Here is a 7,814-nt window from a genome sequence, read left to right as displayed (position 1 = left end):
TCAGTATTTTTTATTAATAACATAATGTATTTTCTTCAAAAAAATGTCAGTGAATGTTTGAGTAAGGGCCGTGGTCTGTTGTTCGACGCAACTTTGTCGCGATGCTCTCACAAGAACGTTGTACGGCACTTACGTCCATTTTCCGGATACAATTCTGGATTCTTGTAGTCAGTTGCTTCGTGTCCTTTGCCCTCCAATTGTTTTTATACACTAGGGCACTGAGTGAGCCAAAGAAATCCTCTATTGGGCGGCACTGGGGCAAGTTTGTTGGGTTACTATCTTTCGGCACGAACGGTATCTTTTTCTCCTCAAGATACGCCAGCGTCTTCTTGGCGTAATGGAAAGACGCCTTGTCCGGCCAGAAGACGTACTTCCCATCCGCGTGATGCTCGTTCAGGAACGGCAGCAGGATTTTATCGAGGCACTCTTCTCGATAGATTTGTTGGTTGATTGCCAGACCGCTCGGCTTAAACCAAGGCTTTGAAATGCCCCGGTCGGAAATGGCGATGTACAACATAACCTTTTTTTAAAACTTTTGCTTGAACTTGTATTTCACTTCAGGCGGTGTGGATGACTTGTCGCTGGAGTAGTAATTATCATTTTCTGGAATATGCGTTTTGGACAGCGGAAAATAGCTTTCGTCGTCCAGAACGAAAGACGTCCTGCGGTATTTTTTGGTCATCCACCGACACTGTGATTTAACCGTCTTAATCTGCTCCTCCGTGTACTCCGGCGACCTCATCTTCTTCCTGCAGACGATTCCTTCCATTTTGAGGGTCCGATGGATCAATATGTGGGAGCAGCTATATTTCCGACCGGCGTCACGCAGGCTGGTTGTGTCCTTGTTGTCAAACAGCTTCTGTAACGATGTCTTCCTCTGCTTCGTCATTATCGTCACCGGACGACCACTTCCGACCTTCCGCTCTACGTTCAGGGAACCCAGAATACAATATACCGTACTGACAGGTACATTTTCTTCCTTAAAATGTTCCACCGTGAACTTTTTTCCTTGCTGGAAATGCGTTTCGTAGAACCGTACAATGCGTTCGCGGAGCACGTGCTGTTTCGACGCCATCTTTGCTTTGATTAAATTCAAACTAGCAAAACCAAACACGCCTACTGTTTCTAGGGAGCCCAAAGAGCAATTTTCTTGGAGAAAGAAAATTTTACGCTCTTTATTTGAGTTACTGAAAGGTATTGGAAAAAATCTCATTTTTTATTTAACACCCGTTAAACAAACCAACAAAACTTCGATCGTCAATGCGGCCAGGTTATCATAGATGAAGGCGCACGACACTGAAAGTTCTTAACAATTCATACAATGTTTTTTGTTAGCAAATAATTTATCGTTCAGTTTTCGTTGAAAATGATCGAGCCTCTTTTATTTTGATTTTATTTTTTCAATTGGGACACAGTGATTCAATTTTTCCAGCGAAAATCAGTCCTGCACTACTTTTGTTTGCATAGTAACAAATGGTACAAAAACATTGTATTTATTGGTAATACAAGTAATATAAAAAAATATTTCAAAATAAGCGATGCACTTAACGTTTAACAAGACTGTTTTAATAATTTTTCTTTCAACTGTCTTTTCCAGGTAAAGTAAATTAGCATATCAACATACTGAAATACTTGAACATTACTTTACTCATAAGTTCACAATATGAAATTAGAATTTTAATTTTTCAAAACAATCCAACAATCTTATTTTAAAAACAACGTACCCTGAAATATTGCCAGCTATTTATTAGCGTTATATTTTGAAAACCACAAAACCGACAATTTATTTCTGTTTTTCATTAGGCTATCGTTTGTTTCCATTCGTTAATTCAACACGTTGTGCTCAGCGTCGGTCCCTAGAGTGGTTTACTGCAAGCTGCTGTTACTTCTCATCAGTCTTTTGGCAAATATGCGGAATCTTAGTTGAGAGATGCTTCTGCAGTCCGGGCCTGACTCCAATTGAATACCCCCTATCAGTGACTTTTTGGGTCAGATTGTGGGAATCAATTAAGTTTTTTTTTCAAATTTTATTACATTCGTCCATGCTTAGGTGTTATATGACATTTGATATGACAATATTTTAAATGTTTATTGTCACACAATTTTCACCGCTCTACTATCACAATTAGAAATATTCTATGTTTCGAGTTTTGATTTCATAACCTCATGTAAATAACCACTAAATATGTAATACATTCTGTCAAATTTATACCGGGAATTTGAGTTATTAAAGAAAATGCCAAAAATATATTAATGCATTCAACATATGCCTCTTCTGGCATATTTTTATAGTATTATATGTATTCAGGAATAGCCTTAAAATATCAAAAACACATTTCAAAGCAGTACTGTATCTCAAAACTTAATTCACTAATTCCAAAATTTCAAATTATTAAAAAATTGTACCGTAAACTCTTTAAAATTCTGAAAAAAATCACATATAAAAACAGGTACATTTGAATGAAAATTATGTGGATGGATCTAAAAATAAAAAAAGTCCAAAATTTCGAAATACCAAACAAATTACATTAATTTTACGAAATTTAATTTTTTATTATTTTTTTATAATTTGTCGTGGTACACCATAATAGACTTTGAGTATTTTCTAGAATTTTCATTTACAAGCCAATTGAGTATGGCGTGAAAAAAAGAAAAACTACGTTTTCAGTATTTCAAGATTTTTTTAGTACTTAAATTATTGATGAATTTTTTTTCACAATATTTATATAAATATTTACACCATAGTAAGATGCAATTTCAGTTTTATTTTCAAATCGTTATCGAAAAGGTATCGAGAATGACGTGCAAAACATTGAAGAGTAATTAACATCTAGTTCACCTTTAGTATATGTCCAACCGCGTTGAACTCAATCATCGATACATGCATACGTGATAAATGAGAGAGAGAAACGAAATCATTTTGGGGGGAATCATGCATTGAAGGAATCAATATGCATTGAAGCTCATTTGACGGAAAAGAATGAAATGAGATACACGGAATTCTGTTTTACGCGACTGAAGCTCCCAACGTTTTCAAAAGAATACATTTTGCTATATACCATAACGAAAAGTTCTTCAATGTATAGGTTATCTTCATTGACGAAAAAAAGTTCAATTAGGATGGTCCTGATGGTTTCAACGGGTACTGGCGTGATTTACGGAAGAAGGAACAGTGGTTTTCAACCAGGAGTTTTGGTGGAGGCTCGTGCGTGGTTTGGGCGGGATTCTGTGCAACCGGAAAGCTAAAGATAGCTTTCACATCATTCAAGGATTACATATATGTTCTGGAATCCTCTCTCCTACCGTTTTTGCGTGGATATCGTCACAAAAAATTCACATATCATATCATATTCATATCAGCCAGAAAACTAAGCAATGAATTAAGGACCAAAAACTATTTTTTTTACTGGCCGGCTCGCTCTCCAGACTTGAATCGTGTTGAAAATCTTAGGGGGATCCTTGTACGTAGAATCTACACTGAGGGAAAACGGTACACCACGATTGAAGAGCTCAAGGTCGCAATTTCGGGAACATGGAAAAAATATCGAGAAAATCGTTCAGCAGCATTTGGTAAATAGTATTCACGATTTGGTAAATATAATAACACGAATTTTCCGGGTTTTTTTAGCCGAAATGGCAAACTTGCCAATTATTGACATATACATCAGTCGATCTCTTTGAATTTTCATTGAAAATACTTTTGAATTTTGAAATGGTCTTATAGATCCTGGACAGCTGAAATTATTATATTTGAGCACAATAAATAAGCAAACAACCCTTTTGAACGAAATTGACGTTAAATATACATTATTCTAAGCATTCAACAATGTATGAATGTATCTTGGTGAAATTTTAACTATTTGTACTGCAACGAAATAGAATCAGGGTGGTCTTATAGAAGTTAATACACTGCGTTTCACAACTATAGAACCACTCATTTTTTCTGAGTTTCCAGAGATATGTAAGAAGTCGGACTATCTGCATTTTAAAGACTGAGCATTTGAACTTTATTTCTGTGTTCAGGCGCGAAAAAATAAAAAAACTAAAAATCCAGTGTTTCATAACTATAGAACCAAATGGAAGAACTCTCACTTCTGTACAAAATTAACGTCAATTTCACAAGAATTACAATAATTTTCGAATTCGTAGGTCATCTTTAGTTCGCAATCAGATCAAATAACTCATTTGGGATGGTTTTGACCATGTTGCGCCATGTTGTAGTGTGTATCTCGTTCTACGCAGAGGATACTGCTCGTTTAAGCTCTTCAAATCACTCATACTGATTGTAAGCTGCATCTGCTATTCGTACAATCACTCCTCATATGTTCTTGATAGGGTTTTGTTCTGTTAAACAAGCTGATCAGTCCAGAATATGAAGCTCTTATTCAATAAATCATGCCTTGACTTTCCGGATGTTGTGAATTGATGCCACATTACCTAGTTATCATGGCGTTTTTTATGTGAAAACAGAAGTAACGATTCTGAAGTACTTCACACTACAACACGGCGCAACATGGTCAAAACCACCCCGAATAAGTTATTTGATCTGATTGTGAACTAAAGATGACCTACGAATTAGAAACTTATTGTGATTCATATGAAGTTGACATTAATATTGTAAAGGAGTGAGAGTTTTCCATCTGGTTCTATAGTTATGAAACATTGGACTTTTAGTTTTTTGAATATTTCGCGCCTGAACACAACAATAAAGTTCAAATGGCCGGTCTTTTAAATGAAGATAGTTGTGATATCCTATTCTATAGTTGTGAAACGCAGTGTATAGATTTGATCAATGATTCCTCATGATTCAAGAGTCGGTACAAATGAACGAATTGAAAAATATAATCAACAGTGTGACGACTACCGCCGTAAAAATGGAGGAAATATTTTCACTTGACTGATAATCCGTTTGATGTTTTCCATACAGTTTTTCTCTTGTGGTAGAGTATATTAACGATTAACTAATTCCGATAGGATATAAGCGAAACATAGTCTGTTCCGTACTGATTCTACTGCTGTTCGAAAAACAATACTCCTTCATTTTTCTCCCATTCTTCAAGCATATTCATTTTGCTCCGCTTAAAGTTCCCGTTGACCACCTGTTTAAAGTGTTCCACAATATTTTTCTCGTAAGTCGGCAATCGATCCACATGCTTCAGCAGTGGAACCGACTTTAACATACAAGTGGCATATAAACAGAAGTGCAACGGTGAAATATGCTCCAAAAAAAGTAGCAACAAAAAAGGGTTCCACAAATAATTTATGCTCATATCAATGGCTGGTAGCCTTCTCGAAACCCGCCAGCAATGATAAGTTGGCACAAAAACTCCGAGCGAAAGTGTGTACCAAACGCGCCGTAGATAGCGAAATTTTCCGCCGAAGTAATCCTTGTCGCACATCGGTGATCCGTTCATCGTTTATTGTGACAGGCATCATTGGCTGGGACGCGGGGATCACCAATACAAACGTGAGAAAAAGGACATCGCAGAATACATGTGCAACATAAGCCCCGCCTTTATTATCATCCCCTGTGTTGGCTACACTCCTATGCCGTAGCTTCTTTAACCTATAGCCTTGTGTGATAGTGACTGTTTGGATTGGATATCTCTGTCCCTCGCAGGCGCGCAACAGCAATTCCATGTGAGTGCGCCGTCGTTCGGCAGGCAGGAGCATTTTCGGCGTCTTTTCTTGTCCTGTTCATCAAGGGCCATATGAATCGCAATAAGAGCAGCAACAGCGCTCTAGCGACATTCCAAAACCCCAATAACGGATGATCTGCTCCTGGTATGGTATGGTCTAGGATTCTTGTTGGCAGTCATTCCAAACGGATATCCACTTTACATCGGCCAAGGTCTTTCGCTCCGGCGCTCCGGAATTCACCAATAAATGATTGGTACTGTGCTGTGGTTTAGGAATTTTACTGTTACTGTTTGTTGTCGTTGTAAACCCCGAAAGGTGCAATTGACATCCAATTGAGCCTTGGAAAGAGGAGTAAGCTCTGTTCTAGTCATCCCAACAAATTGTGATCCAGTCGTAACGAAGCCCCCAATTGCTAGTATTTCTCGCAGCTTCAAAGTAAAAAGGCAGGATTCCGGCGCGGAATCGCAACGCGATTCATCGGGTTTCTTCCTCTCGGTAGTTCTGTCGCCCCCGGACGTGGAAATTATGTCAAAGATTCGTTCGCCAAGCGAGAAAATAGAAGTACATCCTTTTTATTTTCATGCTGCCGAACAGCTTTCCTTGCATTGTGGTGTTCGTGTTTTGCCATTGTGGTGCGCTAGAAGAATGACCATAGTTTCCTGAACGACACGACGATTCGGTTGGATGTGATTTGTCGATTGGCGGTGCGCGATAACTTATCGATTATTAATAGATTTTTGCATGCAGCAGCCAGTGGTTAGAAGTGGGAACAACACAAAAACAGTGTGCTTGGAGAAGAATTGGTGCCATAGGAGCAACGGAAGGTGCGCATTCGGTGGCTAAAGATAGGTGGCACTATTTGTCCATGAAGTGCAGACTATTCATTGATAATTTGGTGTGCTGGGTGCTTCTTGTTCGAGAAAAGATTCGACCTTCTTTGACCTCAAAGTGCAGATGTATTGGATAGTTTACAAGACCGTAGTCCTCGAAACATTATAGTAAGAACACGATACGGTGTTAAAATTTTGAAAATAAGGTGAGTATTTTCGCGTACTTTGACCATTTTGGATACTAATAGTTGTAAAAATTTTACAAAAAATACACAAGAAACAGCTCTCATGAGAAGCAGCTAGCTATTTGATTCATGATCAGTGATATAGTTTATTTAACAATCTGAGTAATGGTGCTGTTGTAATTATTTATAAAATGAAAAAATTAAAAGTGTAAAGGCAAGATTGATAATTATAAATAATCATCGATTATCAAGCGCTCTGTCCCGAAATCAGCGATAACTGCTTCAGTAAAGCATGAACATGCACAACTTGAAGTACTTTGAGGATAGGATAGTAGCCTTCAAATACTCTATAGAGTGTATCGGAATATGTGATACTCGAAGAATATCTATGGATTCCATCTGATATCAGCTAAATTCTTGAGATAAAATTTGATGACATTAGGTGATGAGGATATTCTTCTTCAGTGGTCATTGTTATAGATCAGATCAACAGGTAGGATTACGCCCAATGATGCCTCAATGCTAATTACACATTTTACTTGCCCTCCGTTCATCCTCATCTTGAAGAAACTTTGTTGGGAGCTTTCTGGAGTTGGACCCTTTGTTTGAAGGAATAACAAAAACATACACGATGTTTGTATTCCAGTAATAACAAACTTCTTTCGAGGGATCCAAAAACACATCTCAATTGGCATCATCAAATCAAGAATTTACGCAATTTGAATGTATTTTACACAATATATGGTTAATCTAACGGCGTGAAATGTGACAATGTGAGAATAACCGTTAACACCGTACATCCTCATTCGTCCTTTGCACTTAGGAAGACATTTACACCTGTTACCGAAAGAGTGCAACCAAATCCTAGAATTTAGTTAGAAGTTAGTTTGCAAATGAAATAATAAGAACTGAGAAATGATTATCCAACAAGATTACTTTATTCAGCATTATGTTGGCGCGCATAAAAGATGAATACGAGCAAAAATAAAATACACCATGTTTCACAGTCCTAATTCGATGAAAGCAAAAATGCAAGCCGGGGGTCTGAAAATGTCAGTTATCAGTTGATATGATCACAAATAGTCCGATGTTTCTTATTGCTAAACAGCTGAGTGTGTGTGTGTGTGAACAGAGAGCGGCAGAATAACCGTCACTCGAT

The 7,814-nt window shown here is 37.6% G+C and overlaps 1 protein-coding gene across 1 annotated transcript in view; it reads left to right on the top strand.

The window, feature by feature from the left end:
* Window positions 1–5,827: 5,827 nt before the first annotated feature.
* LOC129764687 (DNA-binding protein D-ETS-3) overlaps window positions 5,828–7,814 on the top strand; it is a 200,112-nt gene continuing 198,125 nt past the window's right edge. Inside the window, exon 1 of the mRNA XM_055764039.1 lies at window positions 5,828–6,676. The gene's annotated coding sequence lies outside the window, so the exon portion shown is untranslated. The remainder of the gene's footprint in view (window positions 6,677–7,814) is intronic.

Source organism: Toxorhynchites rutilus, chromosome 2, assembly GCF_029784135.1.
Source record: "Toxorhynchites rutilus septentrionalis strain SRP chromosome 2, ASM2978413v1, whole genome shotgun sequence".
In the NCBI taxonomy this organism is placed as follows: domain Eukaryota; kingdom Metazoa; phylum Arthropoda; class Insecta; order Diptera; family Culicidae; genus Toxorhynchites; species Toxorhynchites rutilus.
The sequence above is the reverse complement of the archived record's forward strand: the minus strand, read 5'-3'. Positions and strand labels throughout refer to the sequence as shown.